At 39.9% G+C, this 16,482-nt stretch overlaps 1 long non-coding RNA gene across 1 annotated transcript; it reads right to left on the bottom strand.

Moving 5' to 3' along the window:
• Window positions 1–3,566: 3,566 nt before the first annotated feature.
• LOC136290499 (uncharacterized) lies at window positions 3,567–6,207 on the bottom strand. The gene is made up of 4 exons (XR_010721155.1): window positions 6,117–6,207; window positions 4,886–4,956; window positions 4,020–4,051; window positions 3,567–3,632 (listed from the first exon to the last, which is right to left on the bottom strand). It is a non-coding gene; the product is annotated as an uncharacterized lncRNA (long non-coding RNA).
• Window positions 6,208–16,482: the final 10,275 nt, after the last annotated feature.

Genomic DNA, 16,482 nt, shown 5'->3' on the forward strand with positions numbered 1-16,482 from the left:
CATCACACGTGCTGATACCTTGAAAACTTTTAATTCAGCCAGACCTACATAATACAATGTCTGTAATAATTTTGTAGTAAAAATATTTATTCCAAATTCCACACTTGTGTTTGCAGTGCAGAGGCTTTAGTCTGAGTCCTGCAGGTACACAAGTATGTGCCCACCTTCACCTGGGTAGATTATCCCTTAGGGTGCACCTGCACCTGTCTGGTTTTAGCTCAGACCAAGAGGATTTACTAAATCTCCCAGGCATCCCCATTTCCTGTGCCTCGGTTACGTGGTGGAGAGATTTTTGAGAAGATGGACCCCACAGGGGCCCAACTGGTCCCAGCCTCAGCTCTGTTACTGTGCACGGGCACTTTGCCATCCCTCACATCCCCCAGGATGCCACACAAGGGTTTCACAATTTCAGTCTGAATTTTGCTGGAATGAGGCTTGGAATGAGGTAGACAGCAGGAATGAGCTGTGCTGTGATTCCCACCTTGTTTGCCCTGGTGAAGAGCAGGTTTCAAGTCCTGTCCTGGATTTCTTGGTTCCAGGGTATCAATATTGCTGTGCACAAATTCCCAGATCAGGATAGAGAAACCTGCACTCCATGCTTAGTTCCCTGTCACTTCCTATTCTGTGTCTGATTTCTCAGATCTGCCCCCAGCTCTGCATTTTCCTTTAGGGCTGATTTTGCAGCCAGCCTTACAGTACTGTAAAAAATACCAGTCCAGATATTTCTTCCCAATACTGGGAAGAAAATAATTATGTAGCTAAACAGCAGCACATATCTGTAAGAGTAACGTATTGCTGTAATTGACAGCGCTCATTAGTTAGTCAGGACTTTTTAAAAATTTTAATTACTGTAGAGGTAGATTTAATTTCATCCTTTATGTCTTGAACAGTAACTCTTTTCATTCTGAATTTTTATAAGAGAGACACCCTAATTTTCTTTTATTTAGTTTTGAATACCATTAACAATACCATTACACTCATTTGTGCTACTTACGGAATAAGATAAAACTAAGGATAATATTATCAAGGTCTTTTCCTTTGCATATCCCTTTTTTAGCTGGGTTAGGCCATAGTTGTTCTTTAATTTCATTTATGTCTGGGTCACACAAGCTAAGATATATAGGTAAACATGAAAGTGCCAGCCTATGTCATCTTCCACATATTCTGTCCTAGGAAGAGAATGTGGGTTTCCATCTGCTTTCTCAAGGGCCATAACAGACCACAGAAACAGCTCCCCAGTCTTTGTAACTTGATGGGCCTGTAATGTGTGATATTTAGGTGTAAAACTCATATTTGCCTTATGGAATCACACTTTGGTCAATCTCTTCCTGATCCACATGCTGTTAAATGTTACAGTGCCAATCACCATGCAAGAGATACACAGAATTAATTCATAGTAAAGGAGCAAGAATAAACTGTACCCTGAATAATACCATTTGTTTTAGAAAATATAACTAGGATGAACAAACCAAACCCAAATTATTACTGATTTAGTTTCCCCCAAACAGTGACAGCCATAAACAGTGCATCTATAAGGTTCTCTGAGGAATGCAGCACTTTAAACCTCTTTTCTCCTAACCTGAGACAGGTTGTCAAATTCAGCTCTTTACTGTTTAAACCCCAAGCAAGCCTTTGGACTTATGTGGGTTTCATAGTAGTATTGCACAGCTGAAATTCATTTAATAACCCAAAAGAGACTTGCAGTGTGCTTTTCTTCCCTCTCCAGTTTAACTGCACTAAGTCTGAACATTATAATCAAAATCCCATATCACAGTTTGCCTTTGAGCAGTTTGAAATGGAGAATGAGAGAAAAGTACCAGGCCATGGAGTGCCATGGAAGATCTAACCAGTGAGCAATTCAGGTGTAATTTCTTTACAAGAAGGGCATTATGGAATAAATTGCTTGGGGCATTCAGGCAGTCAAGCAGGCAAGTACCATAAATCAGCTCTGAAATATAAACTGGGCAATTGGAAGTGGGAGTAATGACAGAGTTTGAGCTCATTGGTTAGGGATGTCATTTCTGTTTGGGATAAATAATTGTTCTGATCTGAGGGTTCACAGTGGCAACTGGGGAAGCAGAGGGAAGACCTGGGGTTGGCCAGAGGAGGAGGAAATGACAGTTTTATTCTAGGTGTATTGCACTCAGCTGTGAAAGAGTCCTGTGTAAATACTTCCAGATAAGTTACTTTACACTTTTCTTTTGCAGGGACAATTTTAAGTTTCCTTGCTCAGTTCTCTTCTTACTAGAAAGTCAGGAAGGGGAAGTCTGGGGCTTTTTTTGTTTGGGGTATTTTTGTGGTTTTGTATTTTCTTTTTAGATTAAATTTGGAAGGCATCATCTTTTGCCCTTTCTCTCAGTAAACAAATCCCAGAGCATGAAACATTACCTTTCTGGCCGTTTGGTCATGGTCAGGTATAATTGTCAACTCATACATTCAGCACCTCCTCAGATGAGTAATGAGTGGGTGTCAGGGAGAAATCAGACTTTTTACTTCATGTGGAGCTCAGTCCAAAACTTTAATAAGGAGTCATTCAGGGAAAGGCATGGGCAAAGAAAGTAAATAAAATATAACTGAGAAACTATTTGAGGTGTGTTCAAACATTTGAGCGAGGAATTATAAGAGGAATGTACAAACATAGAAAAGACATGACAATATTTTTATGACAATATAAAAAGAACTCCAACTGTTAAATGTGAAATAACATATGGACATACAGCAGCTCCCTTCATTTCTCCAAATCCTAATGTTGTGTTCCAACCCCAGCCAGTAATGAAGTGCCACACTGCTGCTTGCTCCAGCTTGGTGGGATGGGGAGGAGGATCAGAAAAAAGGTAAAACCCATGGGCTGAGATAAGAAAAGTTTAATAACAGAATTGCAATAAAATAAAATAATAATGATAATCGTAATAATGTAATGAAAAGGAAAACAACAAAGAAAGAGGAATTAACCCCAAGAAGAACAAGTGACGCACATACCCTGGCCATGCTCCATTATGGATTCATCCTCACTGCCAGAGGATGGGAAGATGAAAATTCCTTCCCTTAGAATAAGCACTGCTTAGAAACAATCAAAACATCAGAGTCTTATCAACAATTATTCTCATACTGAACCCAAAACATAGCATTGTACCTGCTACTGGGAAGAAAATTAACCTATCCCAGATGAAACCAGGACAACTAACCAAGCTCCTACAGCATTAGAATAATTATTTTTTAAATATTTGTCTGTTTGCACCATTGGTTTTTCAAAATGTAATTTGCCTTGGGAGTGTTGGTTTCAGACTTAAACTTTAGGTCAGCCTAGAACCCAAAGAAGTTGCATTCAAGCTCTCCCCAGGAGCTGATTCTTGACCATAACCACTGAAACTAAAAACACCAAGGAGGAAAACACAAGTCTTATAGTTTTAGTAATGATGGATCATTCTTCTTAGCCTTGCACATTTTTGAATCCTAATGTTGCTTGCACCTTTTCCTCCCCAAAGCTCTTTTCCTACTTTTGTTGTCCTTCAGCCAGGCAGCTCACACTGTGCTCCTTTCTGAAAACATCGGAGGCTGGGCTGCTTCATCCTGCCTGCTGCTCAAAGGTTTGTACATTCAGCTTCACCTGGAGCTTTGCCACAAGCACATTCCTGTTACGGAGCAGAGTGTGAGCAGTATGAGGAGGGTTCTCATGGAATCACAGAAGAGTTTGGGTCGGGAAGGACCTTGAAAAGTCATCTAATCCAATCCCCCAGGCATGGGAAGGGACACCTCCCTCAAGATCAGGTTGCTCAGAGGCCCATCCAACCTGACCTTGAAAGTTCCCAGGGGTGGGGCAACAGCCACCTCTCTGGGCAACCTGTGCTAGTGTTTTCCCAAGCTCATTGCAAAGAAATTCTTCCCTATACCTAATCAAAAATGGGCCATCTTTTAGTTTAAAACTGCTGTGCCTTATCACAATTCAACAAGGCCTGCTAAAAAGTCTGTCCTCATGTTTCTTTTATCATGAGAAATACAGCACACAGACCTAAACTCACCTCGTTCATGAAGCTTTTCCCAGAGTTGACACCTTAATAAAAGAATTAACAATAAAAGTGATATTCTAAATTACCTTGTCTTCCCCTCACCCATTTACTCATACAACTCTTGTCAGTTTGGAGGAGGGGCAGGATTGCTGCCAAACAAGATTTTCATGCAAGAAATTGTGATAAACAGCCTGACAGCGACGACACAGAATGTGAAATCCTTCACATCTGCTTTCCCCAGCCCTCCCTTTGCTGTCCCCAGGGTGCTCTGCTAAGTGCTGGCTGCTAGATGAAGTGTAGCATCAGGCTATCAGAGCTATGAGGGAAGTTCACCTCTCTGAGAATTAGAAGATTCCTCTTCACTTGGCTTTGGGATGTGAGCAATAAAGTGGTGATGAGTGAGCCTTACCCGGGAGCACCACGCTGCACAGTGCACTCAGCCTGGCAAAGGCAGCCTCTGTTACCCACTGAGCTATACCACAGATGCATAAGCAATCACAGCTCAAGGGCTAAAGAAACACATTATAAATTCTTATAATTATTTGTTATGACAGTAAGCAGAGAGCAGCTTAAATGCAGGAAGTATTTATGGGGCTGGGAGGAGAGCACAGAGGCTGAAGCGTGCTCTGTTGACCTAATGCTCCACGGGCTGGGAGGGAGGATGAGCAGATTCCAGGGAGTCAGACAGAAGAGATTGCTTCTTCTTTCCTCTAAGATGAAAAGCTGTCACACATCCAGGTGCTCTCTACCTGTGACCCCGCAAACTTCACCTCCCTTTCTGCCCTGGACACGGCACCAGACACCCAGCCCCTCTCTCTCCCATGGTTTGTGTCAAGATGCAGAAAATGTGGAAAAACGTTGAGCTGATCTCAATTTACCTCTGTGCAATTTCCTCTCTGGCCCAAAGGTGTTGGTACAGCCAGCATCCCTTCTTCTTCCTCTACATGTTCTAAAATGAAACAGAACAAAAGAATCCTCCACATTGAAGATAGAGGAGTAGGTGTGGGGCACAGTTTCCAAGTTATATATTGGCGCTGAACTCAGAGGAGACCCAGACTATGAGCCATGATTTTGATTTTTTTTTTTCAGGAAGGCCCTTCTAAAAAAAAATGTAGTAACTCTGAAGGAAAATATCTCTTTCCACTGCCAACTGATCTGTTTTTAAAGCAGGAAATTCTTGTAGACTATAATCAGCTTCAACAAATTTTAATATTTTGCAAGTACACAATTCAAGTTTTCTAAATTAATCCCTTCTTTAAAACAATATTTTTAAATTAAATTAAATCTAAGTACATAATTCAGTGATTTTTAAACATTAAATTCCTGTGTTCTCACAAGACCAATTCATTTTTCATTTGGATTTCTGTTTGAAAACTATTTGTGACATTTAAGCTTTTTTCTTCAATTTCAGACAGAATAAACAACAGCATTTTAATTAATATTTGCTTGAAAATGTCAGGAAAATTATTCTTTCATTGGTTACCTGAAGAATTTCTTCATCTTGTAGGGCAACCACAAAAGAAATATTCATTTTACAGATTGTCCAGACCAGTCAATGCTCATAGTTAAGAGCAGTAAAATTAATTAGGCAATGAGATGACTCTGAGAGATGCTTCTCCTTGGTAACATTGCAAGTAGAAGAATGAATTACCTCTAAATCTACAGTTAATTGAGATACCATGGAGCACAGCAAAATGAACGAAATTTAAATCTGCAGGGTATGATTTGCTGCAGGTTTTGTCACATTAGTTCCAGATAAACAGAAATTATTTATATGTGAGTGTGTATACATACCCTTAGAAGAGTTTACATACCCTTACATACACATATTTATTTAGCTACTTTCTATGATACATGCATTCACACTTTCTATACAGCAAATAATTTCCATTCCCTTGAATCACACCACTCTGGAGCACACAGAGGTCTATGTTTTTATGGTGGATTGACAGTAGGACTGATTGTAGATAATTAACAGAGCAATCACACTGCTGCCAGCTTGGAGAATTACAGACTCACAATGCATAAAATGAGTCCATATTGCACAGCAAAGGGCCTGAACACGGAGAGCAATTTGGGTTTACTGAAGAAAGAATGGCAATTACTTACATTGACAGAGATGCAGCAGCCACTAACACGCTCTGGGTCACAGAGGACTGCCTTGTTTGAACACCATTTTAAGGTGAGGGCAGATTTAAACAGCATAATTCCACAGAAGCAGCAGATGAGCCTGAGGGTCTGACGGGCTGTGATTTGCTGCAGGGGTGGGATGGAGTCCCCTCTCGCAGCATGTGCGACTTTCTTTTCTTTTTTGTCTCTTGCAAGCTTTCTTTCCAATGACTGTAGATACAGGAGAGCAGAACACCTTAAATTAGTGAATGACTATTTAGGTGGGTTTGGTATTTCACTTTATAATGGGACTGAGGAAAGCTTCAAGCTAAAAAGCAAGATCCCTGCCTGAGAAGCTATGTGAACATAAAATAATAATAATAGCGATAATTGCTGGAATTCAAATTCCCTTCTAAGCTCCATCAGTGCTGTTCATTAAATAATGTAGAGCTAAAGCTTTAGACTTCTCTAGTTAGGCAGCAACATCCAGGGGATATGAGGCTATAGCTACCTCTAAGGACAACAGCTCCTCACAATATCCTTGAGATATGCATGCTTGCAAAAAGACTTAAAGCTTTTAATTTCTGATGTTCTTAAGGCCTAATCTCCTCCAAAATACCTGATTCTTCAAATTCCCTGTATGGCTCCCTTATGCATAGCTAAATGTTAAGAATGCAAAATAAACTTAATTAGTTAGTGTTCTAATGTCCTCACAGATCTTTGTACTCACTGGAAAAATCTCGTATTTGAAGAAAAGAGTGAAGTGCACAATTTTTCCCTTAATGCAGCAAGAAAAGCTGTGTGAAAGTAAATATGAGCTCTCAAGACAGAAGGGGATGTAGCTACACATTAATTTGTTCCTTTTTTCCCCAAGCCAATGAAAATTCATTTCCAAAAGTTCATGGCAAGCATATGAGTGTAGTCCTGTGGAAAAGCTTCACCCTTCCTGGTGAAAGAGATGCTGCTGCCATTTCCTCATGCTCAAAAAGATGAATAGATGGATTATCTTCCAAAACATCCTATTGCTAATTTTTCATCCCTGCCCTTGTTAAGCAGGGAACAAGCATGGAGGGTAGAGCCAGAACATAATCTAGAGCTTTCTTAGGTGTCATGTGAGCTGCCATTGAACAGAAGAAATGAAATTGCTAAACACAGTTTTCAGAACAGTTACTCTATGTTATAAAATAGTAATTTTCCTATTATGTGTGGTGGTGATTTTTTTTTTGTATTGGTTGTTCTGATTAATTTAGGTAATTGCAGTTCAGTCAAAGTGTATGATTGTTTCTCAAGGCATAAAAATTGTGTAAAGAAATCGACACATTTTTGGCTGCAATCCAGTTCACTTTGGTCTCTACGATCAGATGAGGAATAATGGGGCTATGGTACTAAATTCAACAGATCTGAAACCAGTACTGAAAATTCTATAAACAACACATTTTTAATTGGATGCAAATTGGGGGGAAAAAAAAGGGGGGGGGGGGGGGGAGGTGAAACCTGTGTATATTTACCTTCATTAAAACTGAAAAGTTCTATAGGCTTCAAATCTTTTCTAATGCTTCTTTTTTTTTTTTCTAAAAAGAAAGAAATGCTGAAGACATTTTGCTTAAAACATTTAAATCCTTGGATGTTAAAATGTTTTACTGTAGATAAATTTTCCACTAATGCACACATTTGCTATGTTAACTTTAGACATATTAAACACTTGGGACTAATAGCAATGCACACTGCAATGCTAAGCTTCTGAAGCTGGAGCAGCAGACACAGAGGGGAAATTCAGGTCACAGAGTCTTTTAGAGGGACTACAGGCAAACCGATCACACATCTACTTGCCTGGTGTAGCCTCACTCTCAGCCATAAATCATGATAGCTGAGGCTCACCTGCAGATATGGATCCCATGGTGGCAGCCCCACAGCACAACTCTCCAGGGCTCTCCTGGAGCCACCGGCCCTGCATTTTTGAGAGCCATGATGGGAAGAAGAGGAGCATGAGGAGACTGAGCATTGTGCTGGTTGTCAAGCCAGGAGCTGGAGTGATGAGGACCCACTGCACAGCTTCAAAGGAAAATTGAAATTACAGCTCTTCTGAAAGCACATTCAGCTGAAGTGGCCCCAAATCCTACATCATTTCTTACTGCATTTGTCACGTAATCAGTGACTGCTCTTCTGTGGGGAAACAATGCAATATGGACCAAGACAGGTGGTGTTGGGTTTTCCCCTTTTTCACCTTGCAGACACAAAACCAGGGGAAAGACTTATTTCTTAATTCCCATATCTAGCCCATATTTCCTCAGGATTGGAAGCAATCCATAGAAATTATTAAAAGATTAAACATCTCACTGCAGAAGATAAGGTTTAAGAAAGAAAATTTTGAAAGGTTTCTTGACCACCGCAGATAAGATATTGGGGGATATCTAATCCAGGAGAGAAACGCACAGCAAGAACCACTGACTAAACTAAAACCAGGCTCAAATTTAGACAAGATATTAGGCACACATTTTCCAGATCAATACAGTATGCTTTTCTGGAGAATATACTTCAGATAGAAGTGAGTTAATGGTTAAATAAGGGGCATACTAGAAAAAATTCAGCCCCTATCTATCCCAGATAAGATGGATTAAAGGCCCCTTTCTGACATTCTAATTTTATTGCTTGTAATATCAAGGATATCTTATAAATATTGAATATTCAACACCATCCATTTAGAAGGAAGGTGATCTTGTTTCCATGGCAACTTGCTTGTAGGCAAGCCATTAGTTGGTCACCACTTCTATCTGAGATGCTGCATGTTTGTCCCCTGAATACTTCAGTTTCACCAACTCTACAAACTACTTAATTTAAAAAATAATAATCCAAATTTATGCCAAACATAACAAATCTTCTGTTTGCATAAAATATAGGAAGACCTATGCATTTTAATTTCTTTCTCAGGATGATTACTTTCTCTTTTGTGATTCATAAATTCCAGCAGATGCGGCAAAAAGTTACATAAAAGGCTTTTTAGGGTAATTATGTCTTCATCTGGAAATTTTGACATTTGTGATCTCTCTCTTTGATCACTGCTATTAATATCTCCTTAGCAGCTATGACTTCCTGAGAGTTAACTAATTGAAAGAAAAAAACCTGCTCAGAGTTGCAAGAGTTTTCTCTTCTGTATTTCTGCACAAGTGTCAAGGCTGCCCTGAACAGGATCATTACCTTTTCAGTTAATAGAATACTCAATAGACAGTAGTAAAAATATGACTGTGACTAGCACAAAGCTGGGATCTTTGTCTTTGGCTAGTACTTAGGTGTTTACTTATAGTCTACATGTATTTTCATTAACGTAGTGCCAGCAGCTTCACTGCATTTCAACACCCTGTTGCTTTAAGAGTGGAGGAAGTCCAAGATAACCATCTTAACATCTGGTGAGCTAAAGAAATGGGGCAGAGAATAAAAATACAGAATCAAAATAACTGTACTGGTAGGCAGAGAAGTGACAGAGAGAAAGGTTAAGTTCATCCAGTGGCATGTTGAGGAGTGCAGTGTTGTAAATCCAACAGCCAGTGCTCCACGGAGCCCCTACTGAGCCAGTTGTACTCCCCACACTCCTTTCATTGGTTATCCCGGAGCCCTAGGATGTCAGGTTTCTCAGGCAATTCAAAATTAGACAGCATCAGTCCACCTCCCAGAGATTAAGGGACCTGCCCAGTGCCTTACAAGAAGTCCTTGGTTAAAGTGCAGAAATTGCCCATGCATAATTTTGCTCCAGATTATGGCCTGGACTGAGCTGCTGTCAGAAATCCTCCACATCCAATCTGAAATTCTGCTTAGGACATTGCCATGTCTTCTGATGTAAGATTTTGTACAGCACTGGAAGATACTTAGATTTACTTCATTAAGAAGAAGCATTTTAGGAAATGATCTTTAAAAATATTAGATTACAAAAGTGTTAACATTCTGTATGATATGGCACAGTTTTGTTGATTAGAAAACAAACTCTTATTTGCTACACCTAAATGAAAGCACAGCTATTACAGCCTTCAAACCTTGAGTCTAGCAGGTGAGAACTACTTCTGGTTAAATGCAATCCATATGCAGCAGAAAGTATGCTATGCACTGTGTGCTTTAAATAGCTTTCCTGATGATTAGAACTTTTCCTGATTAGCTGGAACAAGGAGTCTTCTTCTTCTGGCCATCCTATTGAAGGAGCCTCTCTGAGGACAATATTCCCATTAATGTTGTAGTCCTGTCTACAAGTGTTTTATCCTTCCTTGCAGACAAGGAAGAACAAACTTATATTTTCTCTGCTTTGTAACACTCAAAATTTGGGCGAAAAAAAACCTTGAAAGAAGCAAATCACTGCCTCATTTAAGCACACAGGTCTATATACTCCGAAGTATGCCAACATCCATATAAATGGGGTGTGGAAACGGTGTATCACAACTGTTGTAGTATGTGAATTAGTTAGATGTGACATGGCATATCCTTTTGCTAGCATCTTTATTACTTTTCTATGGTTGAAACATCAACTTCTTAATAGAAGTTATGCACCATGGGTACAGTTATTTATTTTCACCTCCACAAAAATTACAAATTTCAAATCTGCCCTCACCGTTTCACATTCTATTTTAAATAGCAAAGCGTAACTCTGATAACAGAGTTTCCATTTATTTATAAAACTGCTAAACTGGTCATCATGATTCCCCTCCTTTGCTCCCTTCCTCTAAAAACTGCCAACAAAAGAAATGGAATTACAAGAGAGATTTCAGAGTGAAAAAGGAAAAAAAAACCCCAACACAGAGGCATTACAGCATGTTTCTTAGGATTAGGGAGGGCTACGGACATTATCAGTACCAGAACAAGGACAGGCCTCTGTTATCAGACATATCACACCCTGCACCAGCTGGACAAAGTCCCTGTGATGTGTGGATGCAGCACCTTTCTCTGAGGATGCCAGGCCTGCCCATGTGCTGTGAGCAGCAAAGTGTCACCTAAATTCTAAGCTGCACAAGAGGTTGGACATTGTTCTGGCTTCAGGCTGAATTAGATTCGTAGCCACCCTAAAATTTCCAACAGAAAGTAAAAATAATAAGTCCAGGTTTCATAATCCTCCAGTCTATAGAAAATATTTGGATTTCTTTTTGGTCTGAGTTCTGCTAAAGCTCCTGTTGTTAAAGAGCCATCAGTCACATTTAGGGGAGAAGGAGCATCTTTTTTCCATATAAGGATATTCTGCAGGAAAAATGAATGCAACTATGGAGTGAAAAGCAGTTATTTCCTGCTTCACAAGCAGAACAAACATCTAGGAGTGAGGTTTTATGAGGCTGAGCTTTACCAGACTTCATATCCTGATGAACCCCCATGAATCACTGCTGGTCAGGCAGAGAGGATGGTCACACTCCACTGCACCTTTTACTGCTCATCTGCATTCCACTGAAGTTACATCTTCTACATCTCTGCCTCTCCCTTAGGGTTCTCTATCTTCCCATGTGTTACTTTTCCCTTTGGACCCTTAAGCCACTAATTTTTACTGTTTTAGCATTTCCATTTCGGTCTCCCTTTTTCACATTTATAGACACGTTCATGCACAACTTCACCACACCTTGACAACTTCCTTGGTAAAAGTGAGCCAAAAATCACATGGCTCATCTGCACCAGATCAGGGTTAGAACACCCGACAGCTGAACAGGCTGAACCTTGGGTCAGGGCATGCTCTGGCCATTTCAGTTGAAAATCTACATGACCTTACAGCAGTCATGACATTTAGTAGTCTTTTTTTCCCCAATTATTTCTTTGGGATCACCTCCTCCAACACTCCAGTTAAGGCAGTGTTTAGTCAAGGGCACAAGGCTTTATTGAAAACCTTTCCCACTGCCTGTCAGGTCAGTCTGTCCCACTGTCGCAACAGATATCATCTCTTAGTGTCAGCACAGCAAAACCCACACTGCCCCACCTGCTAGAAATTAAGGAAATGCAAAATCAGGTCAGAAGAAGATTGGGTGGTGGACTAGATAAAACACAATTCCTCCAGGAAATTTCCAGCAAATACAGAATGATCGGTCTGCACCTCACCTGCCCAGGGTCGAGTCTCATTCTTTACAAACCCACTGCCACCTTCCCACAGCACCAGCAGGGAAATGTCTGCTTTGATTTCTGTAATTGCTGCCTTGGTGCTGCTTAGCAATTCTTCTCCTTTGGTAGGAGGGCAATCATTCTCATTAGATGTCAGAGTGCAACAAGCAGAGCGCTTTTGTTTGGAGTGCAGTGTAGAATGATGATTTCGAGTCTGAGAGCTGGGGAGAGCACTCCTCCCTTTGGAAATTGAGCAACTGACAGATGTTAGAACATCATTGAACATATAGAAAGGCTCAGGGCTTTCTTGCAAAGTTCACTGCTCTATTCAATATTGGCTAATTCCAGGAGGAATTGCTTGCTGCAGCTCAGGTTACTCAAACTTATCTTGTAGCACAATGCTGGACTGAAAACCAAGGTGCCAGTGACAACATTCCAGGAGCATTGGCCAATTAATCTCAGCAACAGAGAATTTTAAATGTCATCCAAATCTCATCTGTGGGGCATGCCAAAAATATTTTGTACTTTTCACAAGCTAACTCTGCTCTCTACCCAGGTCTATCTTTCTCCTGAGATCAAAGGAGGAGTTTTGTCTTTGTAGCTTGTGAAACAAGCAATTATTAATCCAGTGTGAAACTTTATTGACAACTCAGTGTTGAGAATGAGAATGAGGCTCTTGCACCAAGTTTCAGCCACCAGAGATGATTGAAGTGCCTAGTTTGGTCTTCTCTGCATGGAGTGAGCCTAGCAAAAGATGAATTCTGTGTCTAGAAAAAGGGAAGATTGCTCACGCAAGAAATTTCAGATAACTGCAATAGTGCCTGTAACTTTGGATGTGAAGAGCAGGAAAGGACAATACTGAGACAGAATTCCCATTTGTGAGGGTACAAAGAGTGACTGGAAAAAAGACTGGGACAAGAAAAAATTAAGGAGAATAGACTAGGACAAGATATGTAAGGAAAACAGGACCTAACCTTGTCAAAGGCTAAGAGACAGGAACAGGCAGAAGAGGCTGAAATGACCAGAGGATACACGCTGGGATGTCAGAGTTCATCCCTTTTTCTCCTTCTGGTAAATGCCTCTGCAGCCCTTGGCCAGGTTTTAACCTCACCCCTCCCACTGTGGGATGTGAGGGGGAAGCTGCAGTGGCCACAGGGCTGCCCAAGGCTGCCACTCTTGTTTCTCCACCCCTGAACCCTCATGAAATTACCACCCCAGGAACCTGACACATCTGCACATACAGCCACAGCAGCAGCTTGTTTTAGAAGCATTATGTCCTTGCCAACAAAGTAGGGGAAAAGTGTGTTATTGTGCTCCCTTACTTCATTTGTGCATGATTACTTTCTTAAAACCAGAGGTTACTATTAAAGACAGAAGAGAAAAAATTCAAACATAGTCATTAAAACTATGGAAAACTTCTAGAGAAGAATGTGCTTTTCCCAGAATAAAAAAAAAAAAAAAATAAAAAAAATAAAAAAAGGCTTTAACACATTTTTCACATTTATTGTTTGGGGGTTTGCTCTTTTTCTCTTTTTTACATCTACTTGCATTGCGAGTATTGTGGTGAATTCTTCATAAGTGTTATTTTTAATATTGCAATTTGTCATGGTATTAGCTTGTCACTTAGGTTAAAAAAAAGTGTTATTCTAAGAGTTAACAAAACGCATTCAGGAAAACTACAAGAAATATTAAAGCTTAGCTCCAAGCTCTCCCTCTTGCAATGGCAATTGTTGGAAATACAGAACTGCCTTAGTAAGAGGAGCGGTGACCTTGGGTAGAGTGCAGTAACAGAAACTAGGGCACAAAGCAAACAGATTCGTAGTTGAATGACCCTTACATAAAGCATTGTTATTATGCAAGAGACGGGAGATGGAAAATTATTCTGTGTACACCTCTTCCAGGCAGAGTGCTGCCAGCCTGGACAGCCCATTGCCCCTTCCTCTGAGGGAAACAACAGGTTTAGTTTTGATTCCAATGGATTTTCCCCTCTCACTGCCACATAGGCAAAGCTTTTTTCTTCCTCCAATAAACTGAGCGTACTCTCATCCCCATCAGACATCTCCTCACCAGCTCATGTAACATTAACAAGCCCCTCACCACAGGAAAAAAAGGCTCCTACCAACAAACCACAAAACATCTTCCCCTGCAGAACAGAGCAAATCCAATCAATATGTGCAGCTAATTGAGACAAACGAGCAAGTCCAGGCCTGGCAGCAAGCAACCAGGGGGATGAGTTGGTAACAGATGGTGAAGGATTTGGCACAGATGGCTCTGATCCAGTTCCTTCAAGGAGCTGCAGGAGGCCCATGCACAGTGCAGTGGAGAGCAAGTTCCAGATGCAGGAAGCTGGGCCAGGATAACCTATAAAACCAGAGTATTGCTCTTGCAGTACTATCGCCCCAGCTGAAGCACATCTGCTCTGCATCCCATCCTTGTTCTGTTCTAGGGATGAGTTGAAAGAGGACACCTGGCAAAACCTCTTTTTTTACTCAAGGAAAATAACCATAAGTAACCCTAGGAAGGAGAAACAAGGGAAGAATTCTCTCAACAAGAAAAAGGGCTTTCTGAAGACAGTCAGAAATGCTCACTGAAGGATTTGTTCCCACCTAAGTTTTCTAAAATCACTTCAACAATTTTGAAACATCAATGCAAAAGAGGCTTAGGTTTTTTACTTCATATTTCAATGAAAAATGTAGAAAATATTTTATCACAGAGCTAAAAATGGCATGCCGTTATCAGAAGTACTAAAGAGATGAAACACAGTACTGAGCTATGGGAAGAACAAACACTAGCATTACAGGGTTACCCCCTCCTAGCTCAGCCTAGCCAAACAATTAAAACACCCAAATACATAGCATGGAGTTTTCTAGTTCTCAATTCTCATTAGAAATTATTAGGTGTGTTAATTTGATTTAATTTTTTTCACCATATAGAAAAAATCCAGGCTGATATCTGATAATCTGGTGTTGTCATTCACAACTGAGATTTAAGTAAACTTACCGAGATAAGGTTACTGTAATAATGAAGCTGTAATTAACACCAAGCACCTGTTGAAATCATGCTTCCAATAGCCTTTTATGACACTCTTTTTGATGAACCATAAACAGTTGAAAATTGAAATGTTTAAGATTTATAACGCAGAACTGTAGAAATTAATCTTTATTAATAAACCTGGCACATAAAGAGATATGTCCCATTTTATATTTCAGGTAAGTTTACCTTTCAAGATATTTCTTCACTCAGAGGAATGGAGCTTGCTTTTTAAAGAAATTGCATTTTCTGCACCTCAAAAAGGCAATAATCTGTGTCATTTGCAAAGGGTACAAGATGAGAGGTACAGTCAACATGGTATAGAAATGGATTAATGCACAGAAGCAAAGGTACTGTACTGTATGACCTTGAAAAGGTGTACAATTCTAAAAATCCTATGGCCATGTCCATAGGATTTACTTGCCACATACAATGGGCTTCCAGTTTGTAAGTGACAATGAGAAGGAATCATCTCAGTCAATCATACGACTACAAGCTATCAATGCAATGCAGACATGAAAAAGATGATTGTAATTCTTCATCGGGGAAAGTATTTTCCATAGAGACGAGTTATTAATGCCATTTTACAAGACACTAGTTAAATATCTTTTGTTGCACCATAAGTAATCCAATGGCCGAGGATGCTGAAAAGAGATGAACAGTGTAAGACAGAAAATTAGATATTAACATGTTCAGAATAAGAAGAAGCTAATTTGTTAGAGAAATCAACCGATTTTTTTAACCTTATAAAACCAGAGCTGCATGGGTTAAAATGTTATATTGCTATAAATACATCAGTGAAGATGAGATGAGAAAAAAGGTTATGTACTTTTAAAGATAATTATGGTAGAAACATATGACCCTAAATTGATCATGAGTAAGTGTACATTGGAAATGTAAACAAGCTTTCTATTAAAAAAAAAAAAATCTAAATTTACTTTAGCTGAACTTTTCACCAGTGGGAGGTTAGAGCTCATGGCATCTCAGCATGGAAATGCCAGTCATAGTTCTCTTGCTAATTTATTTCTTTCAAAATCTCTATTAAAATGCTGTCATACCTTTCCTGGAGGCTACAAGGAGCTCTATAACAGCAGGAGGAAGGAACAAGTAACTAGGAAATTCTGAGCCTGGAACTTGCCATGGCACAAAAATCTGTTTTCCTCTAACAGTCCCTGTCTGTCTGCCCAGGCATTGTCTGCATTGACAGGAGACAACATATAGGAACTGCTGTTGCATTTGAGAGAAGTGTATTTATGTGAAGAAAGGAAAACCACAAGGGTAAAGT

The sequence above is a fragment of the Chamaea fasciata genome, unplaced genomic scaffold (assembly GCF_029207755.1).
Source record: "Chamaea fasciata isolate MVZ Bird 193981 ecotype frontalis unplaced genomic scaffold, bChaFas1.0.hap1 SCAF_6, whole genome shotgun sequence".
NCBI classification, from domain to species: Eukaryota; Metazoa; Chordata; class Aves; order Passeriformes; family Sylviidae; genus Chamaea; species Chamaea fasciata.